Below are 13,273 nucleotides of genomic sequence, written 5' to 3'. Positions count from 1 at the left end.
TCAGCAGAGGGAGACAGTGGAAGGGCCTCCAAAGAGGATCATGGACCCCTGCTGAAGAGAGGGTACATGCCTGCAACCTCTGCCAGGCTGCACAGCCACCAGGATGTGTGTGTATGTGTGTAAGTGTGTGAATGCCAAACTCCAACTGGTGGTCTTTTCTCTAAGTATAGTGAAACATTAAATAGCAATTTTTTGAATTTCTGTTTGAACCTTTCTTCCACATTATTATTTCCCAGAGTTCTGTTCTTATACTCTTATCCTAGAATCTCACCTTGGCTGGAGCGCCAGTTCGCACAGGCTTGGATTGTATTATTCTAAGTGAAAATGGTTGACATCAAGTCTCCCAACATGGGCAACTTGTTACCCATTATAAAGATGGGCAAACTAGAGCAATGGATAGTTTCCTCAGCCACATGACACATCTGGTCTTCAGTGCCTGAGTCCTAGAATTCAGGCTCAGGACTTCCCAGAGTTTGGGGCTGGGGCCGACTAAGCTGCAGGCTCTCAGCCTGTCCCTGGGACGTGGGGCTGGGGTGAAGCAAACATCTGTGTAAACACCCACTGCTGTCCCCAGAAAGGAATCTAGGATGGATGATTTGGCTCAAAGACATCACAGGGATGGAACCACAGAACCTGGGTTGGTTACTGAGCAACACGTCCTCACCTTTGTCTGTGAGGCTCAGAGTAGCAAGCCCTTGGACGCGGCACACCGGGCCCCTTTAATGGCTTTGCAGAACACCTGAATTCACTTACTTGGTGGATGGAAGAGAGGAGGCTAGCCTGAACTTCTCTGAAGACTGAGGAACTCCCAGCCTTGTTACGCCCATAGGGCCACCCAGCCGGGCTGACCAGGCCAGGGAGGAACGTGGGCATGCTCGGCAAGTTGGGCAAAAGCTTCAAGTTCTCAGGAAGTCTTTAGAAACTAGAGGCCACTGGCCAAGAAGAGGAAGGAAAAATGCTAAGAACTGGGGACACTGTGGGCTGTGGGGAAATTGAGAAAGGAACTGAGGGAGAGGAGAGCGGCGAGGTGGGGGCGGCTCATGGTAAGTATGTGTATGTGTGTGTGAATACATGCATGTCTGTCTGGCTGTTGTCCTGTCATTATGGTCATCTATCACTCCGTCTGTCAGTAGGTTGCTCTGATTGCCTTAAGAGAGGGAACCAAGGGCTTAGGCAATCATGGAGTCATGGATCATGTGCCCTGCCCATGCCTAGCTCTAGGCCTGCGGGCTGGGCAGGAGTCACCTAGGTCAGAGCTGGTCCCCAAATGCTGTGGCCTCAGCTGCTCTTCATGCTCTTTCAGAGTTTGTGAACCAAAAAGGACTTCAGAAGCAGCTCTGAGTCTGCTGAGGACCCAGTCAGGAAACCTGTGTTCTCATAAGAAAACAGGTCTACTGCCCAGAACCCACACTCGAGGTGAAACCAGAATTTGTGTTCTGCACACACACATCAGCACAAAACACAGGAGACTGCCTTGTTCCATGGAGGTGGGAAGGACAAAGGGAGAGCAAGATGTAAAATGTGCAGAGTGGCCCCTCACAAGCCTTCAAGAGTGGCCCCTCACAAGCTTACTGCTCTTCCCAGCCACCTGCAAGGACTCTGGGGGTTCTTGCTGATGCACAAGACCTGACTGTGGCTGAGAACACAAGCATTCTGTCTCGAGCCCCCTTTCAGTTGCTTCCTCGCTGTTATGCGTGTTGACTGCGATGCACTGGAAACATTACAGAAGCATGGTTCACCTGCCTTCTCCACGGTCACATCCTGGGTGGTTCGTTGCCACTCTAACATCAGAAAAAGATCTCTTTTTAACTAGATCTCTTTGAAATGCACCTAGACGTGACTGTTCTTTTGGTACAATTAGGGATCAGACTCAGGGTCTCACAACATGTTGGCAAGTACTCTACCACCACTGAACTATAAGCTTGCTCCTCACCCATAGCTTCTAAGCAACTGCTCTACCTCTGAGCCACAACCCTGACCTGATGAAATTTTGTTCTTGTATACCAATTGCTTCCTACTTAAGTTATATTTTGCCCCCTTTTTAAGTTACTAACATCTTATTTAGAAAGATTTTCAACATTTTCACTACAACTTCAGGATATTGAACGTTGCTCTTTGAAACAGATTTATTTTTAATTTGTGTGTGTGTGTCCACATGTCATGTGCACACATACGAGTGGCCAGAAGACTCACTGAACCCCACTCCCCACCCCCAGAACTGGAGTGATGGGTGGTTGTGAGCTAACCAACATTGGTGTTGGAAACTGCATTTGAGTTCTCTGCAGGAGCGGTCCATGCTCTTAATTCTTGAGCCGTCTCTCTAGCTCTGAAGATTTCTGTTAAAATTTCAATTTTCTTTGCAAAATCATTTATTCATTTTAATTACTTGATTAAAGTCATTAACTGACTCAGCTCCCCAGTTGGAGCCTAAATCCATGAATCAACTGACATTGTCACTAAGTTGACTCTGACCAGATGGTTCCCAACTGGTTTTAATTGTTCTTCTGTGGTTTGCCTCTATGGTGCCAACCAACTACCCCAGGGTCACAGTGGTCACTGGCTTCAGAACTGCTCATCTTGAGTGTCAATTGAGGGTGTGTGCTGTGTCCCACAAAGACTGGGGGTCACCCAAGAAAGTGGAAATTGTGGTGACTACTGTGTGTTTTTTATGAAACCCGTACCCACCTTGGCACTGAGCCTGTGCCCTAAGGTGCAGTGTAAAAGTCACAGGGGAAGCAAAAGCTTGGCTTGAAATTTCCCAAACCCTAGTGATGTTGCCACCCAACCTGAGAGTCTCATTTGCCCCATCCCTGCTGGGTCAGTCCTTCTGAGTTGTGCATGTGATGGGACTTCGCTGTGGTTTAATTTTCATCTCTCTGATAAAAGGCTTAGCTGCCTGTTGGTCATTTGTCTAGCTTCTGCTGTGCAGTAGTTACTCAAATGTTTGCCTGCTTCCAGTGTTCTTTTTCTTATTGTTTACATCAGGAACAAGTTCTTTATCATAGGCTGCATTGTAAGTGCCTTCTCTCTGCTCTGGCTCACCTCTGATCTCTCTCAGGGTGTTTTTGAACAGAGTTGTTCATGTATGTGTTTATGAAGTGTGTGTACAAATGTGTGTGTGTATGTGTGTGTCTGTGTGTGTCTGCATGTGTTTTGTGTCAGGTATCTCATCAAACCTGGAGCTCACTGCTTGTTTAGACTGACTGGCCAGAACTCGGGGATCCACACTGACTGGCAAGAGTGACTGGTGGTCCACACTGATTGGCTAGACTAACTGGTCAGAACTCTGGGGATCCACACTGATTGGCTAGACTGACTGGTCAGAACTCTGGAGATCTACACTGATTGGCTAGACTGATTGGCCAGAACCCCGAGGATCCACACTGATTGGCTAGACTGACTGGTCAGAACTCTGAGGACCCACCTGTCCTGTATCTCATTATCAGGATTATAGGCACATGCCCCACACGTGATGCTGGGAATCTGAACATGTTCACACTTACACACCAAGCTCTTCTCACGGAGTCATTTCCCCATCCCTGAACAACATTCTTCATGTAAGACGGCTTCATTTAGGAACTCAGTTAGTGCTATCTGGAAATCTTTGCTTAGCTCAAGACCATAAGTACAGTCCCCCATGTTCTCTGCTAGAAACTTGAGTGTCTTGACACTGTGGGGGCTGGGTGACACTGCTGGTTGCCATCAGTCTCATGAGAATCCATATGATAGGCCTGGGAATTCTTTCTTGGGTTTCTGTATATATGTGGACCAAGGCCATGATCACTCTAGTCCACATGGATGTTGAGTTCCCAGAGACCCATCCTTCCTCACACCAAGCTACATGGTGACTTAGCTGAGCAGCAGGTGACTCCTGTGTTTGGTCTCCTGTTCTCCAGCCCCTTTTTGTGGTCATGTCTGTGGTTTTCTGTCTTGTCTTGAACAGCTCTGTAGATATCTGCAGCTGTAATAGTGGGGGGGGGGTGTAGTGGGTATGTATGTGTGTGTGTAGGTTCACATACATGTAAGTAGGTCAGAGAACAGCCTCAGCTGTGCTGTCTACTTTATGTTTCAAGGACAGGGTCTCAAGTAGCCCGGGTTGGCTTCCAACTCCCTGTGAAGCCAAGGATGTCATAGGACTGATCCTCCTACCTCTACTTCTAAGTGCTAAGATTATAAGGCCCACCAGCACGTTTAGCTTTTCCAGTCTCAAGGACAGAACTCAAGGCTTAACATATGCCAGGCAAGAAATCCACCAACCAAACCACATTCCTTGAACTGCCTTGTTTTTATGAGGCAGGGTCTCTCACTGGCATTGAACCTCTTGAATGGCAAGGCTGACCAGCCCAGAAAGCTCCAGTGACTGGCCCATCTCTACCTCCTCAACTTTAGATTGAAAGCACACACTGCTACCCCAAACGTAAAAAGCAAACAAACAAATTCTAGGGCTTAAACTCGGACCCCAAGCTTACACAGCAAACCTTTCACCAATTCTACCATCTCCTCAGCCTCGGGGTTTTTAATGATGCCCCTCCTAGGTGGCTCTGGGGGTGCCAGGAAGAACTTCCTTACAGAGAGGAAAGATTCTCTACCCTGCATAAATATGTATCATGGCCGTCGGAAGAATTCCAGGCTTCATCCCATAGCTGCTCAGTCCAGATCTCCAGTGGTATGTCTAGAGAAGAATCCCATCTAAAGCTTCAAGGGTAGCACGTGACCAGAAAAGACTGACATCTCTGGCTGTGTTACAGATATGCCAGGCTACAACCAGAGCGGGTAATTCCGCCCTGGCAGGGGCTGCAGAGCTGGAAGTAGAGATTGCTCTTGGAGGGAGAGCGTACTCCCTGTGTGCAACTAAGAAACTAGACGGTCAAAGATGTAGTTTCATGTTTGTAATCATTAGAGCTTGCCCTTACTTTGCTGAGGGGTACAAGATTTCTGATGAGTTCTGCTGGCCCCAAGTTTTTGCCCAGATAACTTCCACTCGCTCCCATTCACCCCATCTTTGAAGCAGTGCTCAGCACTCCAGTGGGATCAGGTGCCTGCTCTACCCCTTAGCCTCTCAGAGTTTCTTCTACTCAGTCCTTACAACGCCGGCCCTGTGCTTCTGCGTTCTCCTATGTTCTCATCAGATCAGAGCTTTATAGTTCAGGGCTAGAATGTCAAATGTTCTGCGATCCTTTGGGGGTCTGCCTAGGAAAACCAAAAAGGACAGGAGAGACTGAGAATTCTTTGTAATCCCCTCACCCCTGCACAAGACAGTCCTGTGAGACCAGTGAGTCTGAGCCATCAGCAGTGCCCCAGCTGGACAATCATTTGCATCTTTCTAAGGTCTGATGGACACTGGCACTGGGTCCAAACCCTTGAGCCACGCTATATATGTGATTGGTGGCATCCTGGAGTCCAGACCACGGTTTTCTAATGGTGGAGGATCCTCCTAATGGAAGAGGTTGGTTTTCATCTACTGAGGCCCCTGAGAACTGTTTGACTTTAGCCACCCTCAGTACAGCCCTAACCTCAGTGGACCTTCTCGCCTGAGACTCTCCCTGCATGTGTCCTGTGGGAGTTTGGCCTGGAGCATAGAGAGTTTCTGGAGAAGGTGGGCAGGTGTGGCCATGGGACTCACACAGACCTCACCCTGTCATTAGTGGGCAGGGTTTTTCCCTCCCAACACCATAGTATAGATGCAAATTCTGGGTCAGCAGCCACCTCAATAGCTCACGGTGTCCACCTCTGCAGCCCCCTGCTAAGACAGGACCACCAGCCCTGGCCACAGCTTGTTCTCTATCCAATACATCTGCAGCATGAACAGAGAGACCTTAGTCTTTCCAGACTGAATGCCGCATGCTGCATCTGATTCCAACATATATTCCCGGGCAGTCCTAGCTTTCTGGGGGAGGCATGGCTTGGGCATCTTTCTGGTAATGACGGAGCAGAGTCCCACATTCCCTGGTACCCACAGCCTCAATGATGAGAGTCACAACCCCACCAGTTCTCAGCTGAATGCTTCCCTGGATTGCCACCTGCTCAGCAGAACCTTGGAGACAAGAGTCACATCTTTCAGGGTCACAGTAGTTGAATCATAGTTTTGTGGGAAAGGAAAATCTGGATGATTCTGATCTGTGTGGCAGGTAGCTCATTAGCAGAACTAGAAATTAACCCATTGCCCTTCCAAACCAGGACCGTTTGTTTGGAAAGTGATGACATCGTCAACATGAATTGGTGGAAGCGAGAAAAACAAGAATTTCATTTTACTTTAAGTGTTTAGAATTTAATTCCCAAGGAATATATGATCTGGGAAATGCAGAAAAGCAAACGAGGGAAGAAAACCCAGGCATAATCTCAACAAATATGTGGCAGAAACATCTGGAGCCATGTTCTCGAGTGACTCCAGACTTGGGCACATGTGTTTGTCTTAGGTGTCTCATGGCTGGGGCAGGATGCCTAACAAAAGCAGCATTAGGTTGGAAGTGCTTCTTTTGCCTTACAGTTTTAGGGTACAGTCCATGATGGTGAAGTCATGGCAGCAGGAGGTGGCTGTGCACACAGAAGCAGAAAGAAGAACAACAGTGCTTTAGCTTGATTTTCTTTTCTTTTTTTTTTTTTTGGTTTTTCGAGACAGGGTTTTTCTGTGGCTTTGGAGCCTGTCCTGGAACTAGCTCTGTAGACCAGGCTGGTCTCGAACTCACAGAGATCCGCCTGCCTCTGCCTCCAGAGTGTTGATTTTCATTTTTACCCAATCTAGGACCCTAGTTCACTAAAGGCTACTGCCCACGTTCAGGGTGCATCTTCTCACCTGAGTTAATCTAATATAAACACCCTACACAGATTTATCTCCATGGTGATTCTAAGTTCCATCAAGTTGACAGTCAAGATCAGCCACTGAGGTGTTTGATTCCTGTTACCCCAATAGGGATAGTGGATGTGGTTATCTGTTCATCTGCCCTCTGACCATGTCTCCAAAGGATCAGAGTTGACTACTAACATGAAACGTAGCAAAAATAAAAAAGTAAAGGCCAAGGAATGACCCCCTAACCATACAGCTCTCAACCTTTACAGTGATTTGGGGATTGATTTCTTCAATGTCAATAGCAAAAGCGGATCTACCTGTTGACTCTCCCAATCTCCAGACAGTGATTGAGAAACTGAAAGGTTGCAAAAGATATGAGTGGTCGGCGCTAAGGTAGCTCCCGCCCTGTGGGCGTGGTCTGCAATATCACACTGTGGCTAGGCTCAGGAGATGAGGAGGATCCTTCAGAGGAAGTGGTGTGACCACTGCTCCTGGAAGCCCATCGACTGACCCTCGGCCAGCTCCTTCAACTGGTGACACTCTGCCTCTTCAGGGGGCCCTGGAGGTATAAAGAATAAAGCAAATCAGGCAGGTCCCTTTGGCCCTGTGGATGACGCTTGGATGCACTGTGAGTATGCAACTCCTGGAAAGATTGGAAAGATAGTCTACTCCTCATGAGGCTCCAGGGGTGAGAGGCTGAGGGGAATTGTCCTCTCCAGCCCATGTGTATTAGAAGAAAGTTCTAGAGGATTTCTAGTGTGTGTAAGAGCAGCCCTGGAGGAGTGCTGGACAGGTGCAGTGGAAACCTGGTTCATTTCCATGATTATCTACTTCTGTGAATTTTCTAGAAGAGAATGGGGTGGGAGTGTGGGGTGAGATCTTCAGAGGTAAAGCAGTCCTTCTACCCAGAGTCCTCCTTACACTGATTGGCTCCAGTTAGTCTTGGTGGCTCTGTTTGACCTGAGCTAAGGAGCTAAGGCAGCTGAGTGAGGCAGAAACAGTTTCCACCAATCTCCAAGTTCCTGGAGAAAATGAAACACTCCTCCTTGCTTGCTTAGCGCTCTCTCTCTCTCTCTCTCTCTCTCTCTCTCTCTCTCTCTCTCTCTCTCACACACACACACACACACACACACACACACACACGGTCTTAATATGTAGCCCAGGCTAGCCTAGAACCGTCCACCCCCTGCCTTGGCCTCCTGAGTGTTGGAATTACAACTGGATATTGTTACATTTATAACTCAAAACAACTATGTTTTAAAAGAGTGAAAACAAAATTCTGCAGGACAAATTAATAAGTGGTATCATTCCAGGCTCTGTTATCCAGAAAGGACTAAGCACATTGCAGTGGGCATGAGAGTTCTCTTGTGGGGTTTCTCTCTGGCAGATGGAAAAAAAGTCTTTCCATTTAAACTCTAAACTTGCTTTGAAAAATAATCATTTCATTATTAATGCCTACAGGCAATTTTATCTTAAGACAGTATCAGTGGGCCCTAGAGTATGTCCAGGATGCCTTATTGGGCCTCTCTGGGGGAATTCGGTACATCTTTGGGAAGGATCCTTCAAGTCTCTCAGCTCTGGGGAGGGCACCGGACAGATCCAAGTGCTGCCGACTGAGAAATTCCAGGAAGGATTCAAGGACAGCTGGGGCCTCAAAGGGTTCTCTGGGCATGGAAAGGAGGTGCTTGGTGTAGGCAGCCAACATGCGATGTCTCCACGGAGCAGGAAACTCTGTGGTTGGTTAAAGCTCAAGATATCATAGGTGAGAACTTGCCAGAAGTAGTCACATGAGTTAATCTCTGATTGGAGAAGCACTAGCAAGCTAGTTAGCTTCCTCAAGGAATGGGATGGCACAGTGTCAGGGAAGAGGTGGGTGGGTGTGGGGCTCTCTTCCAAAGTGAGTTGTTCTAAAACCCTGCCCTGAGTAGGTAGTCTGTAGCCCGTGTGTTCTGGTCCTGACCTGCTTCTCCAGCCATCCGCTCTTAACTAGGAGAGCCATTTGCAAACCCATCAGTACCACAGTTGGCTCGACGCCCACAGATCTGACCAACCGTGAAGAACAAATGTTCTCAGACAGTATTTACTCCAGCAGTGAATACGCAACCTTCCTCTTCTCTTGTTGCATTGCTGGGACCAGCCAGTGTGACAATGATGCGCAGAGAGCAGGCTCTGTGTAGGAACTGTCGGCAATGTGAGATGACGTGAAGCCTGCAGGAGGATGTGGGGAGGTCGCAGGCAGCACCATATCGTTTTAGACACAGAAACTGAGCCCACCAGGATACCAAAAGGGGGGGTTATACATTCATTTATTATACATACATGTATAAACACACACACTTGATAAGGTCTCCCAACGTAGCCCAGGCTGGCCTCACACTTAATAATTCCTTGCCTCTCAGCTTTCCAAGTGTTAGGATTAAAGGTCTATATCATCAGGGAAAAATTAATATGTCTGCCATTGCATTTCCTTTTGACTTTGCCAGTGTGGGAGGAGGTAGGATCGGTGCCCACGGCCGAGCCTGAGTACCATCCACCAGGTACGGGATACATGCAGGTTTGAAGCCAGTGGTATAACTTGCCCCAGTGGTTTTTCCTCCATGGCTGGGGACCAGTGGGAAGTAAATTTATTCACAGGAAGAAAAACCTTTTTTCCCAAAAATGGGAGATGTGAATGATTAGCAAATCAAAATATTATAGTTGGCTTTTCCTGTCTCTTATGTGCACACAGGCTTCAACGTCTGTCTTCTTTTTCTTGCTTTTATTTCTGTATTTGTGATTTATTTTGAGTAACAAACACCCATTCATATAAACACAGACACAGAGAGAACCTCATACACATTCCAGCCTACAACCTAACAAATTGTTACTCAACTCAAGAGTTCCCATCAATTTATTGGGAAATAACCAGTTGCCCTACTATTTTAATTGCCAGAATAAAAAGTAGCCTACTTAGGCATCTCACCCATCTGACAAATTTGGGTCAGTTTAGAGCCTGTGGAGAGAGATGGACTAGAGTGGGCTCTTTTGGAGAAAAAGGTCAAAGGCAAGGCTTGGCAGGGAAGGGCAGGAGGCCTAAGGGGATCAGAGTGGCAGTGTCACAGGCTTGTAGAGGTGGGAGGTGTGGTCAGTGTGTGGCTGTGTCCTGAGGGGTGGGGCAGCTGTTGGGCAACAGCATGAAGTGGGGAAGAGACCAAATTATGGCCCCTACACTAGCACTGTTTGGCACAAGACAACGCTGATGTCTCAAGGGCTAACAGGATTCATGGGTAGGGGAGGGAGGCCCCTCATCCAGGTGTGTGATTCCCTTGCCTGTCATCACTGCTGGAACCTGGCACCATTGAGAGCCTTTCAGGGCTTGGCAGCGGAGCTCCACAGAGAGCCTGGCTGAGAGCGGGAACTACAGGAGTTGCTTCTGGGGCAGAGCAAGTAGCCAGCTGCTGCCTTCTTGGGCTGGCTCAGGCCTCTGGCCTGCCTGCCCTGACTCGCACCCAGCTCCTGCCAGCTCACCCGTGGCCCTGGCTCCCAAGTTGGTTGGCAGAATCTCTCTTGAGAACTTTCTGTCGGCTGTGTGAGTGACATGTCTTGACTTTTCCACTTCTCAGCACTGGGAAATGACACAGGGTGGCTGTCTGCTTTGAGGAACACAAGCCTCAAGTTTAATCCTGGGCACTCGTGTCAACAGCCCAGCCCATGTAATGACTTTTGAGCTCAGACCTAGTTCCTTTTTCTGTTTCATTTTCTTTCTTTCTTTCTTTCTTTCTTTCTTTCTTTCTTTCTTTCTTTCTTTCTTTCTTTCTTTTTTCTTTGTAGGCCTGGCTGTCCTAGAACTCGTTCTGTAGACCAGACTAGCCCTGAACTCAGAGATAGTCTATCTAGTCTCCCGAGTGCTAGGACTAAAGGTGTGTATGCACCTCCACCCAGATGAGTCCTGTTTTCTTTCATTTCAATTCGAATTTCTGAAGCCTCTTTAAGGACTCTATAATTTCTCTCCCATAATCTACTTCTATCCAGCCCCTCACTAATAGCAAATTAATTTTAATCATTACCAAATGGGATTCTTGGGAGATTAAAGTATTTGAAGAAACTTGGTCTCATAGAAAACAGGACAGCACCAAAATATAGTAACAAACAGCAGCTCTGAGATTCACCCTCAGTGGACCACTGTGTTCCCAGGTCAGTAGAGATATCCTCTCTGTACTTGCCCTGATTGATTCAGGACTATCTACTGTCTCCTAAGCCAATCACAGTAGGGGAGTTGAGATTGTTTCCATCGGATTATCCCTTAGGGCTCAGACAAAAACCTGGTCCCTGGGATGCATAGAGTCTTCCAGAGAGGGGTAGGCAACTAAGACAAGAATGAGTAGTTGGATAACGAACCAGTTATGTTTCTTGTTGTTATGATGCATGTTTCTGGTTGCTATGATGCTTTTTGTTGCTATGACAAAATACTGATTTTTGGTTCACAGCTTCAGTCCATCATGGAGGAGAAAGCACAGGGAAGTTCATGGTCACGGGAGCCCAAGGAGAAGGTTCCTCAGGTTCCTTCGATCTTGAGGGATAAGAAAACAGAGAGCAGCTGGGTGTGGTGGCACACACCTTTAATCTTAGCACTTGGGAGGCAGAGGGCAGGTGGATCTCTGAGTTCAAGGCCAGCTTGGTCTACAGAGTGAGTTTTAGGACAGTCAGAACTACACAGAGAAACCCTGTCTCAAGAAAGGAGAGAGAGAGAGAGAGAGAGAGAGAGAGAGAGAGAGAGAGAGAGAGAGTGGGTGGGTGGGTGGGTGGGTGGGTGGGTGGGTGGGAGGGAGGAAGAAAGGAAAAGCAGAGAATAATAGGGCGGAGATGGGTTTGAAGGCCCACCCACTCACCCACTAGTGGTAACATCAAGTTCAAGGTTACAAAAGCTCCCCAAACACAGAGGCTCCCCAAACAGGGCCACCAATTGAGGATGATACTCAAATTATGAGCCCAAGTAGAACATTCCAGATTCAAAACATCAGACATTGCTTTCTAGAATTTTTCAATACTGTGCCACAAACTCTCCCAAACCTCTCTGCCATGATGAAGGCTACATCCTCGGTGCCTTCTCTAAAGGAAAAGCCGGGGTCTGGGGAACTCTGGGTACATGTGCTATGCCAGCATCTGTCACCTAGAAGACCACACCTGTGCCAGGTCCTAGGACCTAGTGGCAGCAAACCCTGATGATGGCCAGTGCCACTATGAAGGTCACAACTCCTCTTTCTCACCAGAAAGATCTCTGCTGGAAGGAACCAATTTTGGCAGAAAATTGTAAGTTACATCCTAAATCCTGGGGACAGACCACAGCCACCCATTGCCTAATTCTACCCAAAGGGTCAGAACTTCTTAAGATCCTGCTTTGGGACCAGCCCAAGGCTGACTAGTGCCCAGATGGCATCCTTTTCTGCCCCCTCCTCTTATCCCGGTTTTCTCACTTCCCCATAGGCTCTCTCTAAGACAGCTCTCAGATGAGGCCTGCCTGCAGCTCCTGTCTGGAGACCCATCTCACGCCACTAGGATAGGCTTGACTGTTGATGGGTTTACCATTCCCCATGGGCCCTGCACTCTGGAAACTGGGAATTAAGGAGAATCACCATGTCACATCAGAGATTCACATAGAGGCCTGCTTTTGCTTCACATATGAATAGCCCCCAAAACATTGAAATCTTGACTAGAGAAAACAAATGTTCTGAAACACCACCGTGGAGGCAGCTCAGTGGATAGGGTTAGAGATGAATGCAAATCAGAGTGGAGTTATTGTCCCTGAAAGTTCACAGCGTCACTGTGGGATGCAGGGGCTGAGGGGTCCGTGAAATGAGAAGCAGGCCAAGAGCCAGACAGGCTTAGCTCTTATTCCCGTTGACCCTACCTGGGAATGATAAAGGGAGGGTTTGCTGAAGACCTAGGTTCTTCTCTAGAGGGCCCTCATTTCCTAAAGGTCTTGGGGTCATCTACAGAGAGCTTGATTTCTGAGAGTTAGTCAAGTAAACCAAAGCCAGCTCAAACCAGCCAATCCCCAAATGGAAACCTATTGTCTTGGTTTGCAAAAAAAAATGGAGGCAAATCAGTATCAGATTGATTCAGGGTTTCAAGATGTCATTAGATGTGCCTCTCATTTCTTTTTCATCAATATCTCTCTTCTCTCCATCTAACTGTGGGAGACATGGCCAGATTCGGGTTTGGTCTATGTCATTAAACCAATCGCTTTTAAGGGGACTCTGTGTCCCCCAGGAAAGTCACTGGCTGACTTGAGTCAAGTCCCACTCTTACTCATGAACCAGTTGTAGCAAAAGGATGAAGTGTTGTGCTGGTATTTTCTCTGTCAGAAGTCCACACTCCAGTGTACTGTCATTGTGGAGAGTAGAGTGTCCTGAAGGATTCCGAGACATTGCTATCTTAAGATAAAGGAGGGGCTGGGAAGATGGCTCCATGGGTAAACCACATAAAGACAGGAACAGTAACAAGTAT

At 47.7% G+C, this 13,273-nt stretch overlaps 1 protein-coding gene across 1 annotated transcript in view; it reads right to left on the bottom strand.

Moving 5' to 3' along the window:
- The window catches only part of Serpina4 (serpin family A member 4), a 147,735-nt gene that overhangs the window by 32,051 nt on the left and 102,411 nt on the right, over positions 1-13,273 (bottom strand). The window lies entirely within an intron of this gene.

This window comes from Alexandromys fortis, unplaced genomic scaffold (genome assembly GCF_014885135.2).
Source record: "Alexandromys fortis isolate MF-2015 unplaced genomic scaffold, M_Fortis_MF-2015_v1.1 scaffold_63, whole genome shotgun sequence".
Lineage (NCBI taxonomy): Eukaryota > Metazoa > Chordata > Mammalia > Rodentia > Cricetidae > Alexandromys > Alexandromys fortis.
This window is presented reverse-complemented; position numbering and strand designations above follow the sequence as displayed.